At 39.0% G+C, this 27591-nt stretch overlaps 1 pseudogene; it reads right to left on the bottom strand.

Annotated features, from left to right (window-relative positions):
- Positions 1 to 22431: 22431 nt before the first annotated feature.
- Positions 22432 to 25307, bottom strand: LOC101095913 (annotated as a pseudogene).
- Between the last annotated feature and the right edge of the window lie 2284 nt (positions 25308 to 27591).

Raw genomic sequence — 27591 nt, 5'->3', positions numbered from 1 at the left:
GGCTTCCTCGCTCTTGTCACCTACAATGTGCACATGAGGATGCGGAGGCAGACCCCTTTGCTAGGGACGGCAGACCCTTGGAAAAAGTCTGGCTTCTTGTTACAGGCATTCGAACTACACACTGTCAACTGCCTATCCTGGACTCCTTGTCATGTGATTACAAACTCCTTATTCATTTGATTAGGTTTATCAGGCTTTCTGGAACCAGCAACCAAACAGGACCCTACTTGATACAAAGGCACTTAAAACTCCCCCTTTAAATCTCTAGGTCAAGTCGACAGATCCCTCATCTCTTGTGCTTTAGTCAAGACTCTTTAGGACTTAAGTGACAGAAGCGAAACTCAAAATGAGTGAAGACAATAAGAAGAATTCATTGGCTTAGGTAACCCTTTGAAGGAACAGATACCGTTGGATTTTGGGAACAGGAGACTCAAATGGTGGTTAAGCGTCATACTTCTACCTTTAACTCTAATTCTTTGTGTGGGTCCGTTCCAGTTTTTCATACCAGTTCTTTCTAAAAGTCTTGGACCGTCATCCCGATAGTTTCTTGGCCACATCTTCCCAGCTAAACCACCAGAAAATAAGGGTTCTCTTCTTGTTTTGTGATATTAGCACACTTGCCACAGAGCGCGGGAACTTTCTCATCCCTTTCATCTGTTGGGTGTCATCCAAGATCTACCATGAGGAAACTTCTTTGACACTCTGACTCTGCATAGTCAAAATTAGCGTCTCCCCTGTATGCTACTTCGTAGTCGCTTCTTGGTCCAGATTCCCTGTCAGGAAGACTTCTCCTCTCCAGCGGACACATGTAGGAGGGTAGCTTTTATCTTGAAATCTCGTCAGCAAATCTGAATAAAACATAAACGTCCTTATCACTGCAGCTACATACCTAGGAGGAGGAGAGGAGAGAAGCAGGTTATTTTCTCATGTGTCTCCCCCTACTCCTCCTCCAAAGCATGTGAGAATGTGCTTTTCTAAGGAAAACCACAAAAGAAAGCTCAAACCATTTGTCATAAATAAACTAAGGCTCAAGGGGACTAGGAAGAGTCGTATGAGTCACAGTGTGGCTTTTGGATTTAGGTTGGATTCAGAATAATGAAAAAAAAAAAAAGTCAGGTTTTAAGAATTTAACCGTTGACACATGGCAAGGCCAAGGGTAGAAAAACAAAAATGCTTCACTACAAATTTATCATAATTTATGAGATAAGTAGAGTTATACAAAGGGAGATGGTAGAAGTTAGGATTAACAGAATCATTTAAACCAGTTTTCTTTTCCTCTCTGAAAAAACAGAAAAACAACCGAGATTATAGGAGAAGAAAATCCCAAACCAGCATCTGTAAAGAAAAGCTGCCAAAGGCAGGGAAATCTAGCTAATTCTATTTTTATTTTATTTATTTTTTTAATGTTTATTTCTGAGAGAGGGAGAGAGACAGAGTATGAGCAGGGGAGGGGCAGAGAGAGGGAGACACAGAACTCGAAGTGGGCTCCAGGCTCCGAGCTGTCTGCACAGAGCCCTACATGGGCTCAAACTCACAAACCGTGAGATCATGACCTGAAGTTGGATGCTTAACCTACTGAACAACCCAGGTGCCCCAAGATAGTTCTGTTTTAGATGATAACCTATTTACCTCCTATTACTCCTGATTCCCCCTTTCTGCCTCTCTAGCATCTATCACTTTTATCATACTATGTAATTTACACCAAATAGTAACATGTATGTTTTCTTGTCTGCTGCAGCTTCCCTTGTCCCCTCAATAATATACATCCTACAAGGGTAGGGAGTTTGGCTTGTTTTGCTCACTGATACATTTCAAAAGCTTAAAATAGTGCCTGGAAATGGTGAGCACTCAGTAAATATTTGTTGAATGAATGAACATGTTTCTGCAGACGCTAGAAGTACATAGGATTCTCCGTGAATATGTGGTATAATGGGATTACCAACTGGCAACCCTTGATCTTAGAGTAGATGGTTTGCCAGTGTTTCCTCAAACTCCATTTGATGCTAAGTAGTAGAAAGACATTTCAGGCTTACAGAGGAGTAGTAGGCATGCCATCTCATGAGAAGCACGCTGTGGAGAGGCAATATAAGGAGAAATGTTGTGGGAGGGCAAGGTCATTTAAAGAGAAGGAGACACAAAATCAATGTGTGAACACTCTGTGGCATTGGCTTTTTAGGACCACAGATCTAAAGCCCACTTGCCAGCTGGACCAGTCACCCAGTCTGATATCTGACTATTCTTCAGCAAGCCGCTGACCCAGAGATACTGGCTTCTGTGGAAAAGATGAATAATAATCATAAAGAAACTGGCTGGGAATGTGAGAAAAATATTGAAAGATAAAAATGGAGAAGCTCGCTGTAAGAAGGACAACAGAATAATGATTTTGCAAAGTAGAAGAAAATATAAATACCTGAAATCAAATAAAGAAGATGAATTTAAGAATATGGCCTTTTTGGCACCAAGAGCTCAGAGAAGCAAGGGTACAAAGAAGATAGAGGAAAAAAATGCTGAAAAGAGAGAAACAATGGTCTGGAAGACCTCAGGGGGGGGAAAAAAATGGAAGACTGAAGCCATTATGTAATTGTAGCCCTAAAGTAAAGAAGGGAGAACAAGCAGTACTAAAAATCCAATCAAGGGTATAAAAGATAGGTTTCAGAAAACTGAGAAAAATAAAATAGAATGGGAAAATATGAGTATAAAAGGATTAGAGAAGAAATAGTAGAAAAAAATTTACTGATAGTATAGAGAACAATGGAATATTAAATGTTCAACAATGTACATCAAGAAAATTTTTCTACAGTATATGCAATTAAGCAATATCCATGACTATTTCAGTTACTAGAATTGATTAATAAATGATTCCAAAATCTAGTGGTGTAAAAACTGTTTATCATGCTCCCAGACTCTGTGGATCATGAATTTCAGGTAGGCACAGTGGGGAGGGCTTGGCTCTGCTCCACAGTCCAGGCTCAAGGAGAAGGGAAATAGACTCTGCCACTTGAAGGAGTGGCTAGGTTATGGCAGAACATTTGAGATGGGAAGTATTGCTGTGGCCGGTTTTGGGAAACAATCTGTCACAAAAATAAAATATGAGACATAACTATAGATTAAAAATAGGTGTTAGAAACCTAAGGAAATACTAAAACTCAGTGTCATTGAATTGGAATATCTAGGGGCACTTAGATGACTCAGCTGGTTAAGTGTCTGACTCTTGGTTTTGGCTCAGGTCATGATCTCATGGTTTTGTGAGTTCGAGCCTCATGTTGGGCTCTGTGCTCGCAGCATGGAGCCTTGCTTGGGATTCTCTCTTTCTCCCTCTCTTTGCCCTCCCCCACTTACACTGTGTCTCTCTCTGCTTCAAAAATAAATAAACACGAAAAACTCATAAAAATTTTTTAAATAAAAAAATAAATTGGAGTTTAGATAAAGAAGACAATTTTCTAGGATATAATTTTGTGAAATTAACTTAAAATGAAATAGGAAAAATAGAGTATATCAAATTAGTTGAACCTACAATCAAAAGTCTTTCTATTCAGACTCCTATAGATAAGTTTTGTCAAACTTTCTAAGAATAGATAAATATCTATCTTACCCAAACTGATTCCAAATATAGGAAATAAAAAAAGTCAACCATTTCATAAGGCTAATAAAAACTTTATATCAAAGACAAAAAGAACTATACAATAAAATTGTTGCAAAAATCTTAAATAAGTTAGTAACAAATGGACTTTTGTTGCATATGAAAAGATATGGCATGTCCAGATTTGTGCCTGGAATCCAAGGATGGGCTCAGTAAAATTAATCATGGTAAGTTAGCAACAGATTAAAAATTGTATGGTCATCTCATAATTGCAGAAAAGCATTTGATAAAATGCAATAGTCACTTAAAACTTTAAAGAATTCTGGGGTGCCTGGGTGGCTCAGTCGGTTAAATGTCTGACTTCGGCTCAGGTCATGATCTCGCGGTTCGTGAGTTCAAGCCCCGCGTCAGGCTCTGTGCTGATGGCTCAGAGCCTGGAGCCTGTTTCAGATTCTGTGTCTCCCTCTCTCTGACCCTCCCCCGTTCATGCTCTGTCTCTCTCTGTCTCAAAAATAAATAAACGTTAAAAAAAAATAAAAAAAAAAACTTTAAAGAATTCTTACTTAACCTATGAAGAGAAACTACCAACAACCATAGCAAACAGTATACTTGATGAAATTTTAGAAATATTCCTATTAAATAAGGTACAAAACTGTGAAGCTATCGCTGCCTCTTTTCATCATTTTACTAGAGCTCCTCGCTAATTGAATAAGACAACGAAAGGAAATAATAGGGGATAAGAATTGGAAAGAAATGAACAAAACAGAATGTAAATGTTATAAACCTTGAAAATGATGTATTATGGATCAAAACTCTGTATTATGTATAATATGTATCAAATCAGTGGTGAGGAAACTTGGTAGAGTCCCAATGTCCTCATCCCTCATGGCAGGATGTCAATTGGAACTGTGTAAAATCTAAATATGTAGTTAAAAAAAACCCAAAAGCCATTATCCTTAACCTCATAATGCCTTTTATGACTACTTATTATTTTAATTAAGGGGAATATTTTAGGAATACTTTTTGTGACAAAGAAGCATCTACCGGGAAATTCAGCAATTTCCTTGTCTTTATTTGCTTTCAGTTTCCTATTCTTGTGTTACAATCAAGGTTTAAAACCTTTTAAAATTAAAAGATGACCACCATGATGGAGTTACTCACCATGATAGAGTAACAAATATTGTACTATCCCCTTGCTGTTTATAGCTGATGGCAAGTAACTGAAGGCTCAGCAAGTTAAGTGTCCAACTTTTTTTAAAAAAAAAATTTTTTTTTAAGTTTATTTATTTTTGAGACAGAGAGAGACAGAGTATGAACAGGGGAGGGTCAGAGAGAGGGAGACACAGAATCTGAAACAGGCTCCAGGCTCCAAGCTGTCAGCACAGAGCCCGACACGGGGCTCGAACTCATGGACCACAAGATCATGACCTGAGCCGAAGTCAGCCGCCCAAACGACTGAGCCACCCAGGCGCCCCTCCAACTCTTGATTTTGGCTCAGGTCACGATCTCACATTTCATGAGATCAAGCCCTGTGTCCGGCTCTGTGCTGACAGCCCAAGCCTGCTTGGGATTCTCTCTTTCTCCCTCCCTCTCTTCCCCTCCCCTCGCCTCTCTTTCTCAAAATAAGTAAATGTTAAAAAAAACTGATCAAAATATATGAGGTAACTACTTTTTTTTCAAGTTTAAATTCCAGCTAGTTAGCATACAATGTAACATTAGTTTCAGGTGTACAATGTAGTGATTCAGCACTTCCGTATACACCCTACATCTTCTTTATTTATTCATCAGTCTATGGACATTTGCTCTCTTTCCATAATTTGGCTATTGTTGATAAGACTGCAAGAAACATCAGGGGCATGTATCCCTTTGAATTAGTATTTTTGTATCCTTTGGATAAATATCTAGGAGTGCAATTGCTGGATGATAGGTGGTTCTATTTTTAACTTTTTGAAGAACCTCCATAGTGTTTTCCAGGGTGGCTGCACCACTCGGAAGCAACTATTTTTAAGCATTTAACAGTAGGCACTGCAGCGTTCTAATCCTCAAGAGAAGGAAAAACATCAGTGGAACGCTGCGCTTACTCCAGCTATCTGCATTGGAGAATTTTCCAAACTGTGGCACAGGAAAGTGGGTCCCCGAGACTGGTGAGCTAAGGAGGTGGCTGGAATGTGTGTGCCAGAGAAACAGAGAAGGAAGCAGTGCAGAGAAGGATCTCTTCGAAATCTTTGGTGACCACTTGAGCCTATGGCTGACACATCCCACGAGGATGATGCAGAATGGGTACTGTGGGTTTGTGAGCTCAGTGGAATTTCCCGAAGCCACAAAGTGCTGGGGAACAGTGGGTTTCTAACCAGCCAGGGTGGAGAGGGCTCACTGGACGGAGGAGACATTCAGCAGAGACCTCAGAAAGGCCATAAGTTAAGAGTAGAGCTAAAAGCCTTAGGGCGGGCTGCTAGAGCCGGAGTCCAAGTGGAGAAATCTGATCTGTAAGTGAGTTAACTGCCTTATACAACAGAATTCAATACTTGTAAATGAAAATGACTCATATGTGTTTTGTTTCATCTCTTCCCTCCCTTCTCTTCACCTCTTCTTCCCATCTTCCTTCCCTACTTCCTTCTTTTCAACTTTCTGGGTTTTTAAAAATCAGTGTTTTCTGTTAACATTGTTGAATAGATTCTATAATTTACTATGCCCTTGAACAGTTGACATAAGAGTTTTCCAATGACTGATCCAATTCTTTCATCTGCATGTGGTGGTTATTTTGGGGGTACGTCTTTGAGAACCTATGCGATTTATTTTAATATGATTGGTTTCTTAAGGTTTCTCCTACTTAAAATTATTTTGTCCATCTATATGTGCCTGTATAATCACCCATTCTGGTTAATGTTAGTGCTTACTGAATGAAGCTATGCATGATAATCTCTGATTTCTTTTTTGTAATGATTACATATTTTTGAGAGAGCAACAGAGCACGAGAGGGGAAGGGTAGAGAGAGAAAGGGAGACACAGAATCTGAAGCAGGTTCCAGGTTCCAAGCTGTCAGCACAAAGCCCAAGGTGTGGCTCGAACTCACAAACCGGGAGATCGTCACCTGAGCTGAAGTCAGACGCTTAACCCGTCAAGCCACCCCAGGTGCTCCAATAATCTCTAATTTCTAACCCTATTTCTGTGTATAGCTCTGGTCTGTCAACTCAAAGTTTATCTATAATGTCTTCTTTTTTGTTGCTATCAGAGTGGCAAAAAAATTTGTCAATTTTATTATTATTTTCAAAGAATCTGACTCTGGTTTTACTGATCAATCTCCTCTTTTTAAAAGTATTTTTTGTTTTCTTTTTTCTTTTTTTTTTTTTCAATATATGTTTTCATAATATTGTGTTTTCTCTTTTTATTTTTTTTATTTTTAAAATTTTTTTTAACATTTATTTTTGAGACAGAGAGAGACAGAGCATGAACAGGGGAGGGTCAGCGAGAGGGAGACACAGAATCTGAAACAGGCTCCAGGCTCTGAGCTGTCAGCACAGAGCCTGACACGGGGCTCAAACTCACGGACCATGAGATCATGACCTGAGCCGAAGTCGGCCGCCCAACCGACTGAGACACCCAGGCGCCCCGTGTTTTCTCTTTTTAAAAGCATTTGTTTTATGATCTGCAATTTTCTTTGTTTTGCTTTGAAAGTTTTTTTTCTTAATTAATTTGGATGTCTTGTTATCTGTTTTTGTTGTTTCACATGAGTCCCTTCATAACTTTAAAAATCTCACTTTTAAAAATTTCCCATTCATAAGGTATTTATTAGCTTCCCACTATGAATGTTAAAGAAATGGTGTACTTAGAAAATTTCCCTCTTACCATCTTTCAAAGTGTCTGTGTTTATTTCCATTATTAATTTAAGGTGAAGTTGTATGATATTGGCATTCTATTCTATATCTTTATTTCCTACATTCATATAGTTTTAATTCTATATTTAAAATATTAGTAGCCTTCATTTATCCTTTTGGCCCATAACTTCTTTATAATGAGTTTTTTAAAAAAATTTTCCCTTAGTCATCTGGTTCTTTTAAACACTCTTCAAAGACTTGATCTTCATAAAGGCTCATATTGCTTTCTACTTTGGGTCTTTGCACATTTAAGAAAAACTTTGATTGTTTTAATCTACAGATGACAGTGGTTCATAAGTCATTCAGAGTTCAATTAGAGAAGTAGAATGCTATGAATTTGGGATGTAGGATTCAGCATAGGAAATAAACTTTACACAGTTGTGGAGGATCTGAGAAGCAAAGATTCTGGAGGGAGTGAAGAATCTAAGATACCACCAATCTGAGAAGTCAAGCCTACACCCCCACTAAAGTGAGGCTGTTTATAAAGAGAAAGCACACAGGGCGTCCATGGGAAGCTATGCCTCTACTACCTCTGTCTCTCTTGTCTTCTGTCAAGAGCTGGTGTTCAGCCTGTGACTGCCATTGATCATCAGGAGCATCAGTTGAGAATATGATCTGGAAATGGAGCAGAGAGACCAAAGGTAAGCTGTATTATCCACCCCCACCTCCATCATGGCAGCCTTCAGAGACCTTCATTTTCAACTTCCAAATCCCATGCAAATCCCTCTTGTGTCCAAATCTAACCTGTTATTATACACAGAGGGAATTCTGGAAAATGTAGTTTTAACCAAACTAATAGTACAAACCTCTATAACTGGGTATAAAAATTCTTGTAATCTTTTGCAGCTTTGCTTTCATGTGAATACTCTCAATGTCCTTCCCCACTTTTTAAACTCATCATTCAGGTCACAAAATATACATTAACATATAGTTTGATTTCTATTATGTATAGCTTTTGTTTAACTAACAAATCTGCAAGATGCTGTTGTCTTTGCATTTGAACATCTGTTTTAGCAAAAGGCTCTGAATTTCAGAGCTTTTATTTTTTGCAATAATTAATAGAGTTTTCTTCTTTGACCTATTTAATAAGTTATTTCATTAAAGTTTTTATTATGGAATAATTCTTTAAAATTACATTTGGTTGTGGTGTGTTCTTGAATCAAATACTGTAATGTATTTATACTTTGCATTTAGGTATTATTAATTACTAATATCAAATAATATCAGATCACAGTTTTCTTTTTTCCTTTGCACCTTTGTCAAGGCTTGAGGAAAGAATTGCCTTCTTAAAAAATAATTTGGGGGACCAAGATGGCGGAGCAGCATGGAAGTTCTCTGCTTCTCTTGTCCCTGAAATGCAGCTAGATCAGCACAAAATCAAACCATTTTGTATACCTAGAAAATTGATATGAGGATTAACACAACAATCTGCAAAACTTGAGCCACAAAACTTGCCAGGTACATGGCGCAGAGAGAAGCCATGGAGGGTACAGAGCTGTTTTTATGGAGAGAGGACAGAGAAAGGGGGAAGAGTACAGGAAAAGCACTCCCCCAAAAAGTAGCTGGAAAGAAAGAGAAAGAGTGCAAACACCCACAAATGATAGAACAAGAAAAGGAGAAAGGAGAAATGAGAGGGTTTCAATACCATTATGAGTCTATTAACAACGGAGAGCAGACTCAGAAATTCCGCAGCTCAATACCTCGTGGGAAGCGTGAATTCCCAGGAGCAGGCAGCCAGGTCTGAGGGATCTGTGGGTCAAAGGGTGAGAAGTGGTTCTCCTGCTCGGAGGGCATTTGGTAGAGGCCATACAATTTCCCCACAGGCAAAAGTCCCAGCAGACCCTGGAGAACAGTCACGTTTGCTGGCATTGAACAAAGATCCCAGGGCGTGGTGAAACCTGGTGCCAGTTGTGTGTTGTGATTTAACATAATCCTTGAACCTCTGCTGCCATGCGATTGCACAAACTTTTTCTGGGACAAGCTGACACCCAGCCCCAATCTCTGAGCCTCTGCAGCAGTGCGATCACTCTAACATTCCCAAGGGCAAGTCAGCACCCAGCCATTGCTCAGAGAGACTCTCCCCCAGAGGGTTGGAGCAGGTCCAAGCCACAGGGAACTCAGAAGTGAGGGGTTTGGAAACAGAGCCGTATCTGAGATAAAACTGGGGAGGGAGGAGCTGCCTAGCAGGCTGATGGCTTCGACATGGACAGTGTAGAAACGAGGAGTGGACAGAAGCTGGAGACAAAGGAGTGGTGCTTGATTGCTGGTTAGTGACAGTGCAGTGTTCCTGTGCTAGAGACTGGGAAGCTGGGTGAAACCATTTTCACCTCTCCCTCGCATGCACAAACACACGCATGCATGCCACACCCATCCACCCCAGTAAGCTAAGCAACGCCACCTAGTGGAGAATGGAGCCATTACACCAAGTCGTGTCCCAACTGCACCAACCAATCTCTAGAGGAACACAAGTCTCTCTGCCTACTTAGTGTATGGACTATAAAATGCTTCATAGTTTGACTTCTAGGGGAAACTGGATGTAATTTCATTTGGATTTTATTCTGTTCGTTGGTCCATCTTTTCGGTTTTGTTTTCTTTTTCTATTCTTCTTTGTGGATACAGAAAGAGAAAAAAATTTTTTTTCCATTTTTATAAAAAAATTTTAAGTTTCTTTTTACTGTATTTTTATTTTTATTTTTTTAACTCTATTTTTTATTTTTTTAAATTTACATCCACATTAGTTAGTATATAGTGAAGCAATGATTTCAGGAGTAGATTCCTTAATACCCCTTACCCATTTAGCCCATCCCCCCTCCCACAACCCCTCCAGGAACCCTCAGTTTGTTCTCCATATTTATGAGTCTCTTCTGTTTTGTCCCCCTCCCTGTTTTTATATTATTTTTGTTTCCCTTCCCTTATGTTCATCTGTTTTCTCTCATAAAGTCCTCATATGAGTGAAGTCATATGATTTTTGTCTTTCTCTGACTCATTTCACTTAGCATAATACCCTCCAGTTCCATCCACGTAGTTGCAAATGGCAAGATTTCATTCTTTTTGATTGCCAAGTAATACTCCATTGTATATATATACCACATCTTCTTTATCCATTCATCCATCGATGGACATTTGGGCTCTTTCCATACTTCGGCTATTGTTGATAGTGCTGCTATAACCATGGGGGTGCACGTGTCCCTTTGAAACAGCACACCTATATCCCTTGGATAAATGCCTAGTAGTGCAATTGCTGGGTCGTAGGGTAGTTCTAGTTTTAGTTTTTTGAGGAACCTCCATACTGTTTTCCAGAGTGGCTGCACCAGCTTGCATTCCCACCAACAATGCAAGAGATCCTCTTCCTCCGCATCCTTGCCAACATCTGTTGTTGCCTGAGTTGTTAATGTTAGCCATTCTGACAGGTTTGAGGTGGTATCTTATTGTGGTTTTGATTTATATTTCCCTGATGATGAGTGATGTGGAGCATTTTTTCATGTGTCGGTTGGCCATCTGGATGTCTTCTTTGGAGAAGTGGCTATTCATGTCTTTTTCCCATTTCTTCACTGGATTCCTTGTGTTTTGGGTGTTGCGTTTTATAAGTTTTCTGTAGATTTTGGATACTAACCCTTTATCTGATATGTCATTTGCAAATATCTTCTCCCATTCTGTCGGTTGCCTTTTAGTTTTGCTGATTGTTTCCTTCGCTGTGCACAAGCTTTTTGTTTTGATGAGGTTCCAGTAGTTCATTTTTGCTTTTGTTTCCCTTGCCTCCGGAGATGTGTTGACTGAGAAGTTGCTGCAGCCAAGATCAAAGAGGTTTTTTCCTGCTTTCTCCTCGAGGATTTTGATGGCTTCCTGTCTTACATTTAGATCTTTCATCCATTTTGAGTTTATTTTTGTGTATGGTGTAAGAAAGGGGTCCAGGTTCATTGTTCTGCATGTTACTGTCCAGTTTTCCCAGCACCACTTGCTGAAGAGACTGTCTTTATTCCATTGGATATTCTTTTCTGCTTTGTCAAAGATTAGTTGCCCATACGCTTGTGGGTCCATTTCTGGGTTCTCTATTCCATTGATCTGAGTGTCTGTTCTTGTGCCATGTATTTTTATTTGATTTGTAAATTTTTTATTCTATTTTTCTTCATTTCACATTATCCTATTTTATTGTGTGTGTATATATATGTGTGTGGGTGTGTATGTATATATATATATATACATTTAAACATTATACATTTAATGTATATATACATTTAATATATATATACATTAATATATATATACTAATATATATATATATATTTATACATGTTCTTACTTTTTTTCTTTTTTTCTTTCCCTTTTATCCCTCTATTCTATCAAACTACTTTCAATAACCAGACCAAAACATCCCTAGGATCTAGCTTCATTTATTTGATTTTTTGTGTTGTTATTAATTTTTTAATTTTCAATTTTTATGTTATTAATTATTTTTCTTCCTTCCAAATGACAAAGTGAAGGAATTCACCCCCCAAGAAAGAACAAGACGAAATGACAGCCAGGGACTTAACACAGATATAAGCAAGATGTCTGAACCACAAATTAGAATCACGATAATAAGAATACCAGCTGGGGTTAAAAAAAACATAGAATCCCTTTCTGCAAATATAAAAGAAGTAAAATCTAGTCAGGATAAAATTTAAAATGCTGTAACTGAGATGCAATCTCAAATGATGATATGACAGCAAGGATGATACTAATGGATGAAGCAGAGCAGTGAATCAGGGATATAGAAGACAAAATTATGGAGAAAAATAAAGCAGAAAAAAGAGGGAGACTAAGGCAAAAGAACACTGTATAAGAATCAGAGAACTCAGTGACTCATTAAAAAAGGGTAACATTGGAAACATAGGAGTCCCAGGAAATAAAGAAAGAGAAAAAGGGGTAGAAGTTTTATGTGAGCAAATCATAGAGGAAAACTTTCATAACCTGGGGAAAGACACAGACCTCAAAATCCAAGAAGACCAGAGAACTCCCATTAGATTCAACAAAAACTGACCATCACCAAGGTCATAGTCATAGTCACAAAATAGACAAGGAAAGAATTATGAAAGCAGCAAAGGGAAAAACTCCTTAACCTATAAGGGAAGACAGATCAGGTTGGCAGTAGATCTGTCCACAGGAATTTGGCAGGCCAGAAAGGAGTGGCAGGATATATTCAACATGCTGAATGGGAAAAATATGCAGCCAAGAATTCTTTATCCAGCGAGGCTGTCATTCAAAATAGAAGGAGAGATAAAGAGTTTCCCAGGCAAACAAACACTGAAGGAGTTCGTGACCACTAAACCAGCCCTGCAAGAAATTTTAAAAGGGACTCTCTGAGGGGAGAAAAGATGAAAAACAAACAAACAAACAAACAAAAACAAAACAGACCAAAAGCATCAAAGACTAGAAAGGACCAGAGAACACCTCCAACTCTACAGGCAACACAATAGAAATAAATTCGTATCTTTCAGTAATCACTCTGAATGTAAATGGACTAACGCTCCAATCAAAAGACGTAGGGTATCAAAATGGATAAGAAAAACAAGATCCATGTATATACTCCTTACAAGAGACCCATTTGAGGCCTAAAGACCATCTTCAGATGAAAGTAAGGGGATGGAGAACCATCTATCATCACCAAAAGAAAGCTGGATTGGCCATACTTATATCAGAGAATCTAGATTTTAAAATAAAGAATGTAACAAGAGATGAAGAAGGGCATTTTATCATAATTAAAGGGTCTATCCACCAAGAAGATCTAACAATTGTAAACATTTATATCCCAAATGTGGAATAACCCAAATACATAAATCAAATACTCAAATACAAAGAAACACATTTATAATAATACCATACTAGCAGGAGACTTAAACACCCCACTTACAATAATGGACACCAACAAGGAAACAAAGGCTTTGGATGACACACTGAACCAGATGGACTTAACAGATATATTCAGAATATTTCATCCTAACACAGTGAAATACACATTCTTCTTGAGTGAACATGGAACATTCTCTGGAAAAGATTACATGCTGAATCACAAATCAACCCTCAAGTACAAGAAGGTCAAAATCATACTGTGCATATTTTCAGACCACAACATATGAAACTTGAAATCAACCACAAGAAAAAATTTGGAAAGACAACAAATAATGGCAGATTAAAGAACATCCTACTGAAGAATGAATGGGTTAACCAAGAAGTTAAAGAGGACACTAAAAAGTACATGGAAGCCAATGAAAATGATAATACCACAGCCCAAAACCTCTGGGATGCAGCAAAGGCGGTCATAAGAGGGGAGTATACAGCAATCTAGGCCTTCCTAAAGACGGAAGAAAGATCTCAGATACACAACCTAACCTTACACCTTAAAGAGCTAGAAAAAGAATGGCAAATAAAATCCAATGCCAGCAGAAGATGGGAAAAAATGAAGATTAGAGTAAAAACCAATGCTATTGAAATAAAAAAAAAAAAAAACAGTACAACAGATAAATGGAACCAGGAGCTTGTTCTTTGAAAGAATTAACAAAATTGATAACCCCCTAGCCAGTATGCTCAAAAAGAAAAAAGGAAAGGACCCAAATAAATAAAATCAAGAATGAAAGAGGAGAGATCACAACCAACACTGTAGAAATACAAACAATAATAAAAGAATATTATGAGCAATTATATGCCAACAAATTGGGCAATCTGGAAGAAGTGGACAAATTCCTAGAAACATATACACTACCTAAACTGAAACAGGAAGAAATAGAGAATTTGAACTGACCCATAACCAGTAAAGAAATTGAATTAGTAATCAAAGATCTCCCAAAAAACAAGAATTCAGGGCCAAATGGCTTTCCCGGGGAATTCTACCAAACATTTAAAGGAGAGTTAACACCTATTGTTTTGAAGATATTCCAAAAAATAGAAATGGAAGGAAAACTTCCAAACTCATTCTATGAGGCCAGCATTACCTTGATTCCAACTACAGACCAATTTTCCTGATGAACATTGGTTGCAAAAATTCTCCACAAGAGCAGCATCCATTAACCATAAACCATTAAAAGAATTATTCACCATGACCAAGTGGGATTTACCTGGGATACAGGGCTGGTTCAATATCCACGAATCAATCAACGTGATACACCACATTAATAAAAGAAAAGACAAGAACCACATGATCCTCTCAATAGATGCAGTGAAAGCACTTGACAAAATACAGCATCCTCTCTTGATAAAAACCCTCAAGAAAGTAGGGATAGAAGGAACACAACCTCAAGAGTATAAAAGCCATATACAAAAGACCCACTGCTAATATCATCCTCAATGGGGAAAAACTCCCTCTAGGATGAAGAACATGACACTCTTGCCACTGTTATTCAACATAGTATTGGAAGTCCTAGGCTCAGCAATCAGACAACACAAAGAAATAAAAGGCATCCAAATTGGCCAGGAGGAAGTCAAATTTTTGCTCTTCGCAGATGACTTGATACTCTATATGGAAAACCCAAAAGATTCCACCAAAAAAACCGCTAGAACTGATCCACGAATTTAGCAAAGTCACAGGATATAAAATCAATGCACAGAAATTGGTTGCATTTCTATACACCAATAATGAAGAAAGAGAAATCAAGGAATCGATCCCATTTACAACTGCACCAAGAACCATAAAATACCTAGGAATAAACCTAACCAAACAGGTGAAAAACCTATACACTGAAAACTGTGGAAAGCTTATGAAAGAAATTGAAGGAGACACACACAAAAAAGAAAAAATATTCCATGCTCCTGGATTGGAAGAATATTGTTAAAATGTCGATACTACCCAAAGCAATCTACATATTCAATGCAGTCCCTATCAAAATAACACCAGCATTCTTCACAGAGCTAGAATGAACAATCGTAAAATTTGTATGGAACCAGAAAAGACCCTGAATAGCCAAAGCAATCCTGTATGGTACTGGCATAAAAACAGACACTCAGATCAATGGAACAGAATAGAGAACCCTGAAATGGACCCACAAACATATGGCCAACTAATCTTTGACAAAGCAGAAAAAAATATCCAATGGAAAAAAGACAGTCTCTTCAGCAAATGGTGCTGGGAAAACTGGACAGCAACATGCAGAACAATTTAACTGGACCACTTCCTTACACCATACACAAAAATAAACTCAAAATGGATGAAAGACCTAAACATGAGACAGGAAGCCATCAAAATCCTAGAAGAGAAAACAGGCAACAACCTCTTTGACCTTGGCTGCAGCAACTTCTTACTAGACATGTCTCTGGAGGCAAGGGAAACAAAACCAAAAATAAACTATTTGCTTCCTGCAAAGGAAACAATCAACAAAACTAAAAGGCAACCAACTGGGAGAAGGTATTTGCAAATGACATATCAGGAAAAGGGGTAGTATCCAAAATCTATAAATAACTTATCAAACTCAACCCCCCAAAATAAAAAATCTGGTAAAGAAATGGGTAAAAAGATATGAATAGACACTTCTCCAACGAAGACATCCAGATGGCCAACTGACACATGAGAAAATGCTCGGCATCACTCATCATCAGGGAAATATAAATCAAAACCACAATGAGATACCACCTCACACCTGTCAGAATGGCTAACATTAACAACTCAGGCAACAACAGATGTTGGCGAGGATGCAGAGAAAGAGGATCTCTTTTGCCCTGCTGGTGGGAATGCAAACTGCTGTAGCCACTTTGGAAAACAGTATGGAGGTTCCTCAAAAAATTAAAAATAGAACTGCCCTACAGGGTAGTGTATATGCAGGGGATGAATCATTGGATTCTGCTCCTGAAATCATTATTGCACTATATGCAAACTAACGTGGATGTATATTAAAAATAATAAAAAATAATTTGGAAGCTTATTGCACTACGAGAGATTTATCCAAGGGTTATAAGTATATTGTTTCGAAGGGGCACATGCACCCCAATGTTTATAGTATACATAGTATATATGCATACATACACACATACATACAATGGAGTATTACTTGGCAATCAAAAAGAATGAAATCTTGCCATTTGCAACAATGTGGTTGGAACTAGAATGTATTATGCTAAGTGAAATGAGTCCATCAGAGAAAGACAAATACCATATGACTTCACTCATATGTGGAATTTAAGACACCAAACAGATGAACATAAGGGAAGGGAAGCAAAAATAATATAAAAACAGGGAGGGGGACAAAATATAAGAGACTCTTAAATATAGAGAGCAAACTGAGGTTTCCTGGAGGGGGTGTGGGTGGGGGGATGGGCTAAATGGGTAAGGGGCATTGGGGAGGACACTTGTTGGGATGAGCACTGAGTGTTATATGCAGGGGATGAATCACTGACTAACTTGGATGTATATTAAAAATAAGTAATTTGGAAGTTTATTTTCTTTCTCTGGGGCTGAAGCAATTTAAATAGTACCAACTCTATCCCATTTCTATTGAAGCATTAACTAATTAAAACACCAAGAAAATTTCATTTTGTTTCTTTGTTTGGTGAGAATGTAAAGAGAGGAGCTCTTTGGAAACTTCCTTGACTTCCTTCATTGATTTGATTAATTTGTTTTTTCTATTTCTTCTTGAGATAGGTTTAATAATTGTTAATTCCAGAAAATAATTCTTTTTATCTAAGTGGGAGAAATATTCTAAATTACTATTTTTGTTTGTTTTGACTTTTTTTGAGTATAGTTGACACACAATGTTAAATATGTAAATATGAGAGAGAGAGAGAGAGAGAGAGAGAGAGAGAGCGAGCAAGCGAGGGAGGGAGAGAGAGAGAGTCCCAAGGAGGCTCCGCACTGATAGCGGGGCTCAATCCTACAAACTGTGAGGTTATGACCTGAGCCAATATCAAGAGTTGGATTTTTAACTAACTTAAGCCACCCAGATGTCCCACATAGAATGTTACACTAATTTCAGGTGTAAGGCTTAGTGATTTGACAAGTTTATACATTATGCTGTGTTCACTACAATTGTAGATACCGTCTGTCTTGTTACATTGTTATTATAATGTCATTGACTGTATTCCTTGTGCTGTGCTTTTTATTCCTGTGACTTATTCACTCCATACTGGAAGCTTGTATATCCCACGCCCCTTTACCCATTTTTTTCCCATCCCCTCAGCTCCCTCCCCTCAGGCAACCATCAGTTCTCTGTATTTACAGATCTGATTTTGCTTTTTGTTTATTATTACTATTTTTAGATTCCACTTAATGAGTGGAATCATATGGTGTTTGTCTTTCTCAGTCTGACTTATTTCACTTAGCATAATGCCATCCAGGTCTACTCATGTTGTCTCAAATGGCACAGTCTCATCCTTTTTATGGCTGCATGATACTCCAGTGTGTGTGTGTGTGTGTGTGTGTGTGTGTGTGTGTGTGTGTGTGTACATGCATGTGTGTATACCACACCTTCCTTACCCATTTGCTGATGGACACTTAGGTTGCTTCCATATCTTGGCTATTGTAAATAATGCTACAGTAAACATAGTTACCGACATCACTGTGCTGACTTAGTGTTTTAGTTTCTTTGGCTAAATACCCAATAGTGAAATTATTGGATCCTAAATTACTATTATTGAAAGTAGAACTCCTTCACTGAGTTTTAATTTCATTGACATCTAGCTGTACTGTGTATGGTTTCGAAATATGCCTTATCATTTGTGATAGTGCTTTGTTCCTATCTCATGCTTGTTATTCTTTCTTTTAACTAATAATTTCAAGTATATGCAATATTTTGTTTATATCTGATAATTCCATTATCTGAAGTTTTGAGGCTCTAATTTTGATATATGTAGTTTCTGAAGACTCTTGTTCATGATGGATTGATTTTTGTTTGTGTTCTTGTTACTTTTAAATTTATTTTCTAATTCTGTATATGTGCTTATATTGGGCAGTGTTTTATCTGTCAGAATCTTGTGAGCCCTGGGTTAAGTGTGTGTCTCCCAAAGATGATTTGTATTGGCTTTTGCCAGAAATCTCAGGGTTGTTTTTAATCTAAGACCACTTTTTATGATAATTTGTTTACTTGGCAGTCCCAGATCATGCATTTGTGTATTTGATCTCCTCTCCTGTATACAAGCAGGGCTTTGCCTATAAATTCTCAAGTGAGACATTTCTTCTTCCCACTCAAGTCAAGGCAGATAAGTTCCTTGAAATATCTTTCTTTTCTGGAAAGAGTGGTTCTTTTCTAATACCCTCTTTTACCAAGAGAGTAGCTCTTTGAGAGTCGTGGTTCTTATAGGGATCGTATTCCAACTCCTTGCACAGGCCCAACATCTTGTCTCCCTGTCTCTGTGGGTCATTACATTTTAAGCAACTTGGTTTCTGTAATTGGCAAATGATTCCAGAGCAGAGGTACCTCCTAATTTTCAGTTTCTTTTTGGTTTTGCCTGGGAGATTCCTTTCTTTAAGCTCAGGTATAGAATTAAAAGATTAGTATATTTCACCAACATTTCTGGTTGCTTTTTAATAGGAGGTGCTCCCCCAAATATGCCTAGCACGTAGTATTAATGGAATAGGAAATCTGCCACACAGTATTAATTTCTTCTGCTGCATAAAATTTAACTTCAATTTTAAAGAAGATTTTACAGGTACATGGATTGAAAAGTCAATTGGTTCTACCAAGGTAACTACAAAGGACAGACTTTTCTTGCCCTTTACCACCTCATTCAAACTTTCCAAAGAGAATCACATTCAGCTCTTTCTTTTTTGTATAATGTTCTTACCCAAGCCTTCCTTGCTGTTTCATTTTTAGATACTCTGTATTGAATTTCTACTATTGCTTAATCACATATCGATGTCCCTTCTCCTCATTCTCCAAATAATTATATCTTTAAATGATACCAACATTCAGGATTTCTATTACTACAATATGTAAATATTATTCCTAGCAGAATCATGTCATACATTTTATATAACTTAATGTTTTGGGGGAGAGTAATAGTCACTTCCATTTTTTTGTTTTGATAGTCATTTATATATGTGTCCCTATTTTATTGCCAAATGCTGTGCGAAGTGTAACACTTCTCCCAATGTATTCAAACACATGAGTTACTCTATTGGTTTTCTCTCGCTACATCTCTCCTGGAGCCCCCTGCCCTTGGCTTCTGTCTAGTTGTGACTGCTTCATCTTTGCTACAGAGCTGTCACCTGAGAATTGCAGGGGAGGAATTGGAGGGTGGTGATTGCCAAGAGTGGGGATGGCAGCGGGTGTTTGAGCCACATAGGTGTATACAGTTATCAGAGCTCAGCAAATGGACACTAAGTTTGTGTATTTCACTGTATGCAAATTTTACATAAAAAGGACAAAAGCACAAACAAATATTCAATTCTAGTGGTACATTAGCTAAAGTATTTAGGGGGAAGTGTAGGGATGTCTGTAACTTTGAAATGTGTCCAAAAAATAAGATGAGTAAGTGGATGGATGGGTAAAAGGATGGATAAATGTGTTAAAACACATAGAGTAAAATGTTAATGGTTAGTCTAGGTGAGGGTATAGTGCAAAATTCACTGTAAAATTCCTTCAGCTTTGCTGTATGTTTGAACATTTTTATAATAAAATATTGGAGGAAAAAATAATGAAGATAGTAAAATGAAGTAGTCTGTGTTGGAATGTAAACAGGAGTTCAAGAGAAATGTATCAGCTAAAGCAGCATTGGTGAGGAGCTAAGGAAGAATAAATGAAAATGTTAAAATGTAAACTTAGCCGCTTGCCTCTACAGTCTAATGTTTCAGTGTTCTGTCTCGAACATATCCAGATCCAAAGAAACTGAAAAATTTGCCTGTCTCTTTCCAGGGAGAGTCAGTGGAGGTATGAGGGAGGAGGAGAGCAGAAATCCTAGAGGCAGGAGCTCTTTGTGAATGCCAGTGTGCCTACAGCAAGCACTTCTGCCCTTGAGTATCAGCTCCCTTAGAGGATCAGAGCTTTGATCCAGCCTTGGGGTGGCATATTCTTTGACTTAGGAAAATTGTCACACTGACAGCCTTATTTTTACCAATGGCACAGACAGTCATCAACATAATCATACCAAATAAGCGGGGTGTTCAGAAGGCAATTACAGAAGGCTCTGGGTTGCTATGGCGACAGACCAGCCGGCCAGACCGGATTTTTCTCCTCCCAACTTATTAAAATAGCTTAAAAAAAAACAGAAAAAGATACAAACTAGCAAGCACACTAGAAAATGAAGATAAGAGATGTCAGACTTGGAGTGGAATTTCTTCCACACACACCATTTTAGGAGAGTCAAGGAGCACTGTCTTAGATTTTTCACCTTCTTGTCCACCTTGTGCAACCAGAGAGTTCCAAGCCCCTCAGAGAATTGAGGAAGGCTTTGAGTGGTGCATTCCTAAATCTGGGACACAGGGGTTCACTGGAAAACAGTGAATCTTACTCCAAAGCCCAGACTCCTGTCCCTCTCTTTTCCCCAATAACAACTTTCTTTCTATATTCACTGAGAGATTAATATTCCTAGCAACAAATGACAGGAGTAGAACATGGGCAGAGGTTCATTGTGTCCTAGGATTCTTTGCCATTGAAGAAATTCATCAAACAGCTGCAGAGACAGGCAGAGCTCTGGAGAGCAGTGTGCACATAGGATTTAATGCTCCATGTAATATGGTTCCCTGAAACAAGGAGTGTAAACATCTGACTTAGTATCAGAGCTCTCCAACTGTTGGATCAAGCGAACAGCCAGTCTCAGGCCAGCAGACTCACACTCGATGAACACTGTTAGACTCTACTAATCAAATTAGTGGCTGTCCAGATTTTCCTGACATTCTCGTCTCCGTTGAGATGAGAAGGATTTTCGAGCTGGAGAGGAGGGTGGAAAGAGCTAAGGACATTCCACATTGTTGCCAAATTCTAAGTAATGGTCTCTCTATTTAAAGTAACTAAACAGAAGGGCACCCAGGTGGCTCAGTCAAGTTAAGCAACTGATTCTTGATTTTGGCTCAGACCATGGTTTCATGGTTTGTGATTTCGAGCCCTACACTGGGCTCTTTGCTGACAATACGGAGCCTGCTTGGGATCCTCTCTCTCTCTCTCTCTCTGCCCCTTGCTGCCTCTCTCTCTCTTTCTCAAAATAAACAAATAAGCTTAAAAAAAATAAAAAAGCAGAAAAACTATGGATACTATACAGAGAATGCAACATAAGGACAATAAATGCTTTCCTGAAGATTCTGAGAAGGGCAAATATCTGAAAATTATTTTTTCACACAAAAAAAGAACATTTTATTTATTTTTTTAACGTTTTTTATTTATTTTTGAGACAGAGAGAGACAGAGCATGAATGGGGGAGGGGCAGAGAGAGAGGGAGACACAGAACTGGAAGCAGGCTCCAGGCTCTGAGCCATCAGCCCAGAGCCGGACGCGGGGCTCGAACTCACGGACCGCGAGATCGTGACCTGAGCCAAAGTCGGATGCTTAACCGACTGAGCCACCCAGGCATCCCCCAAAAAAGAACATTTTAGAAGGCAGTTGTTGGTTACCTTCCTAAAAGATGGGGGGAAAAACTCTGCAGCACAAAGGTTGAGGAACACGTTAATGTAAGGATAGAAATACAAGGTGTTCTGGCTTATATAAAGAAATAATGTATAAGAATCTCATATGTTAGATTAGTTTTATAGCAGTGACAGTCAAAGGCTGAAAACGGTGTCATGGTGTAGTAAACAAATGTGGAACACTTTCAGAATACTGAGGGGGAAACTAAAGACAAGAAAATGATCAGGAAGATGATAGATGGGAAAGAGAGGGTAGAGATTTCGTTTTAATAAATTGAGTGAGGAAAAAAAGGATATGGCACTGGTTGACAGTGAGGAGAAACCACCCAGAGCTAAATAAAATGTTAAATTCAAATATGTAACCAAAGCCAAGTGATCTCTGTACCACCAACTATTCCAGAATTATAGAACTTCAATACCCTTCCCAATTCCCTCCACCCCCCACAACAAAAAATAAAAGGAAAGAAGGAAAATTTTCCCCAACACCCCCCAGAGGCTGCTTAACTCCTGGCAAGACGTGCAAATTATATTCGCTAAAAATAAGTAAATAAATAAATAAATACACCCCTGCAAACTTGGAGGCTTTTATCCAGGATTCTCGCGGGGCTCAAAGTATAACCAAAAGATCAAGGGAGGAGTGGGGGAAATGTTGAATCATTCTGGGTTCCCCATGATTAGTGTATCACTTTAGTCACAGAACAAGATAGAACGAGATCTTTTAAGTGGATTTGCCTTTCCAGTGGGTCATTTGTTGCCCAAGTTGATGACAGCAGGAACTTTAGAACCACACTTGGTAATAAATCTGTACTCATTAATCACTTGCATTCACACTTAAAAACTAACAAAAGGAAAAAGAAAACAAAAACTACTCAGTACTGGAGATTAAATAACCATGTGTAGTCTCTTGAAATAAATGTCGATTCCTTAAGAAGTCTAATTACTTTCAGTTGCCTTTTTAAAAAATAACCATATGTGTGTGTGTGTGTGTGTGTGTGTGTGTGTGTGTATACATATATATATGTATATATATTTTGTATACATATATATGTATATATATATATATATATGTATATATATTTGTGTGTGTTATCCTGTGATTCTACTTATGGTTCCTCTGCTGCATTGAAGATCTAGGAGCAGAAAAGCCTATGCCCCTCCCCCCGCAAACCCGCCCATGAACGGTGGCTCTAATGTTGCAGAAAGGTTACAAATAGGCAGTCTGTTCCTTCATTGTTCTGGACTATCCATGGCTTCATTGTAAGTGATCATCCTTTTAGGCTCTTGCCTCTGTAGATTCCAAACAGATTCCATTTCTTTAGTGTGATAGACAATAGCAGCCCTCAGGTCAAAAGAACCCCAGCTATCATTTGTTTCTAGACCTCTCTGGTATCTCTGTTCTTTGGTGGAGCCTAACAAAGTGTTTGTAGGAGACACCAGAGGATTTTGATTTTCTATCTCGTAGTCCTTTGAGAAAAACACTAAAGCACCTTGACTACTGGTGTCTGAGTTTTGCAGGCCACCCATATGACTGGGTTCCAAGGATAAGGCTCCACTCTCATTAGTAGTCCCAGATTTTCGATTGCTACCCAGAATTTGGGGACTAATCCGTTTTTCCAGCTCATAAGCCTTAGGAAACATGGGATGCTCAGTTCCTGAGGGATTATCCTGGCAGATATTCCCCTTGAAATGTCACCTCCATCACTTTATGATCTGATGACTTCCCAATAACTTCCCAAGTCTCAGGGCCAGCACTGGGCTCATTTATAATTGATAAACCCCACTGATTCTGGAAGATAGCCCCCAGGTTTTGCTGATCTGTCTGAGAGGGTAGATCCACTTGTGCTGTGCTCAACAGCACCGTTTGCATATCTGAAGGATAGATGAAAAGGCTAGATTTCATTTGTTCAACAGCCGCTGAAGTCGAACTCATGTCCCGGAGAACTGAAACAGTCCCAGAAGAGATGGGTGTTAGAGTATTAGCAGCAGGAGTTAACAGTGGCTGACCCCCTGGAGAATACACGCTTGCATCAGTCCCTGCTGAAACAGGCCCATTAGAAAAGTTGGCCGAAGTAACAGATTTCAGCGCTGACACAGGGACCTGGGATATGGGCTTGAAGACTGGGTCTGAGTTTCCCCAGCCGGTGACGAAGAGGAGGAAGAAGATGGTGACGCAGAAGAGTTCTGTACAGTTTTGTTGAGGTTTTCCTTCACTTTGCTTTGCATAACTTACTTTAGGAACTATTTTAAGCACTGCTATTGTCCACTGCAAAAACGGGGGGTGGTTTAAATAGGGTCCAAGAGTCCTCTTTGGAGGTAACAGCAGAAGGATGCTTTCCTTAGGGCCGATGATCAAACTTTTTGCCGCTCACGCCGGGTTTAGTATCAGAGCTTTTCTGCAGCATATCACCCACAGCAGGTTTTCCTCGATTTGCTCCTCCGGGCCCAGTTTCGTACTTCCAAGTGGGCTTTGAACCATCTACTCGATTTCCCTTTTGTTCACTGTCGTCAGGCCTGAAAGTTTCAAGTCCCTGTTTTAAGGTTGGCGCCCTGGTCTCTTGTTGCCTTATTTTGTCCTGCCCTCGATGAGGGCTTTCACATCCCTGGGCACTATTGCCCCAGCTTTCCTTTTTTTTTAAGAGTAGTACATCCGCTCTCAGATCTCACTACCATCATTATCCGCCCCTTTGCCCATATAACCACTAGTAATATAGCCAGAATTATTTGTCGCAACGCCATTTCGAATTGCTACAGTATCAGTCTTCTCTGCAGACTGGTTCTCTCCAGATTTCTTTTCCTAAGACTTCCCATTCTTTTTGTCCATACTGTTCCGAATGAAATTCCTGGTTTTCATTCCTGCTTTCCCAAAGGTGCCAGCCTTTACAGTCTGCTTCAGATTAGTGTCTGCGATCTGTGGGTTGTCATTGAGGACCCTGGAAATAGGGTCGGTAGCTCCATCAGAACCCAGGCTCTTTAAAGATACGTCTCTTTCTCCGGCATTACCATTTAGTTCACCATAGCCTGTTTCCTTCTTCGGCGTCTCCTGGTGCTGCTGGAGGGAGTGTTTGTGCTCATGTTTCAACGCCTTTGGCTGGGCCTTGGGGCTGCCCTTGGCTCCATGCTGCGGGCACTGGTGATGGTGATGGTGATGCTGGTGGTGGCTGTGGTTCCGATTGTAGAAATAATGGTGGTGGTGACGCGGCTGCAGCTGCTGCCGGGGGTGATGGTGCTGAGGCTGTGGCTGGCCAGGCTTCTCCACTGAAAGCGGCCGGGACTCCCTGGCTGAGGCTGCGGGCTGCAGCGCCCTCAGGATCTGAGCAGGATGTTTCTTAAGGATAAAAGGCACAGTTCGTCAGAAAGACGTAACAATTATAAATCTGTTAGCCTTTAATGATAGAATCTCAGAATACACGTAGCAAACGCTGACGGAAGAAAGGGAAGAAATGGATAATCCTGCAATCACCGCATTGTACACGTAACACTTCTCTTCCAACAATTGATAGAACGACCAGACAAAAAACATGCAGGAAAGCCACAGAATATCTGACCGACACCGTTGACCACTTTGGTGTAATGGATATTTGTAGAACACAACATCCAACAAGTGTAGAATATGCATTCTGTGTAAGTGCACACGGTGTATTCGCTGACATAGACCGCATGCTGGGCCACAAAACACGTCTCGATAAATTTAACAGGACTTAAAGCATACAGACTGTATTCTCTGACTATAATAGAATTAAATGGAAATTGATTACCCAAAGACATCTAGGGGCACTTGGGTGGCTCAGTCGGTTAAGTGTCTGGCTCTTGATTTCAGCTCAGGTCACGATCTCATGGTTCCAGAGTTCCAGCCCAGCATCGGGCTCCGTGCTGACAGTCTGCTTGGAATCCTCTCTCTCCCCCTCTCTTTCTGCCCCTCCCCCCCTCAAAAAAAATAATAAATAAACTTAAAAAAAGAGATCCAGAAAAACCATGAATATCTAGAAATGAAATAGCATATTTCTAAATGATTCATGGGCCAAAGACACAAAGGAAATTAGAAAATATTTTGACGGGGCACTTGGGTGGCTCAGTCAGTTAAGTGTCCAATCATGATCTCAGGTCATGATCTCATGGTTCATGAGTTCAAGCCCTACATCGGGCTCTGTGCTGACAGCTGACAGGCCTGGAGCCCGCTTCCAATTTTGTGTCTGTCTCTCTCTGCCCCTCCCCTGCTTGTGGCCTCTCTCTTCCTCTCTCTCAAAAATAAATAAACATTAAAATAAAAGGAAAAATATTTTGAACTGAATGACAATGAATACAACATACCAAAGCTTATAGGAGGCAGAGAGAGAAAGCAGTCTATTGAAAGAATCTATGGATTTATATGCTTATATTAGAAAAGAAGAAATATTTAAAATCAAGGACTAAGATCCCACATTAAGAAAGTAAGAAAAGAAGAGCAGAGTAAAAACAAAGTTAAGTAGGGGCGCCTGGGTGGCGCAGTCGGTTAAGCGTCCGGCTTCAGCCAGGTCACGATCTCGCGGTCTGTGAGTTCGAGCCCCCCGTCAGGCTCAGGGCTGATGGCTCAGAGCCTGGAGCCTGTTTCCGGTTCTGTGTCTCCCTCTCTCTCTGCCCCTCGCCCATTCATGCTCTGTCTCTCTCTGTCCCCAAAAAATAAATAAACGTTGAAAAAAAAATTAAAAAAAAACAAAAACAAAAAAAAACCAAAGTTAAGTAGAAGGAAGGAAATTATAAAGGGAAGAGAGTAAGTCCTTGAAAGAGAACAGACAATAGAGAAAATTAAATCTAAAAGCGGGCTCTTTGAAGAGATCAATGAAACTGACAAACTTTTAGTTAAGACGGATGAAGAAAAAAAGGAGAGATGGGAGCCTGGGTGGCTCAGTTGGTTGAGCATTGGACTTCAGCCCAGGTCATGATCTCAAGCCCCACATCGGGTTCTGCACTCTCCATGCAGAACCTGCTTCAGATCCTCTGTTCCTCTCTCTCTCCCCCTCCCCTGCTTGCTCTCTTTCTTTCAAAAATAAATAAAACATTTTTTTTAAAAAAAGGAGAGAATACAAATCACCAATAGCAGCAATGAGAGATTATCAACTACAGATCCTTCAAAAATTAAAAGTATAATAAGAAAATTTTATGAACAATTTTATTGCCAACACGTTAAAATTTTTTTTGACAAAATGGACAAATTTATTGGAAAATACACCTTACCAAAAAATGGCACAGGAAAAAAAGTCTCAATAGTTCTAGTGTATGTATTAAAGATTGAATTTATTATCGAAAACTATCTTTCTGAGATAACTCTAGGTCCCGATGGTTACAGTGGTGAAGCCTATGAAAAATTTAATGAAGAAAAAATGTATACAAACTTTTTTAGAAAATAGAAGTGACCACTGCACAACTTATTCTAATGCTAGCATTACCTTTATATCAAAACATTCAAAGAAATTACAAGAAAACCATAGATAAATATTTTTCATAATTATAGTTATAAAAATCACTAACAAAGTATTAGCAAATAGGTGAAGGGGGTCAAAAGGTACAAATTTTCAGTAATAAAATATCTGAGTCATGGGGATGTAATCTACAGCATGGTGGTTATGGTTAATAATACTGTATTG

Source organism: Felis catus, chromosome C2, assembly GCF_018350175.1.
Source record: "Felis catus isolate Fca126 chromosome C2, F.catus_Fca126_mat1.0, whole genome shotgun sequence".
Taxonomy (NCBI): Eukaryota; Metazoa; Chordata; class Mammalia; order Carnivora; family Felidae; genus Felis; species Felis catus.
The sequence above is the reverse complement of the archived record's forward strand: the minus strand, read 5'-3'. Positions and strand labels throughout refer to the sequence as shown.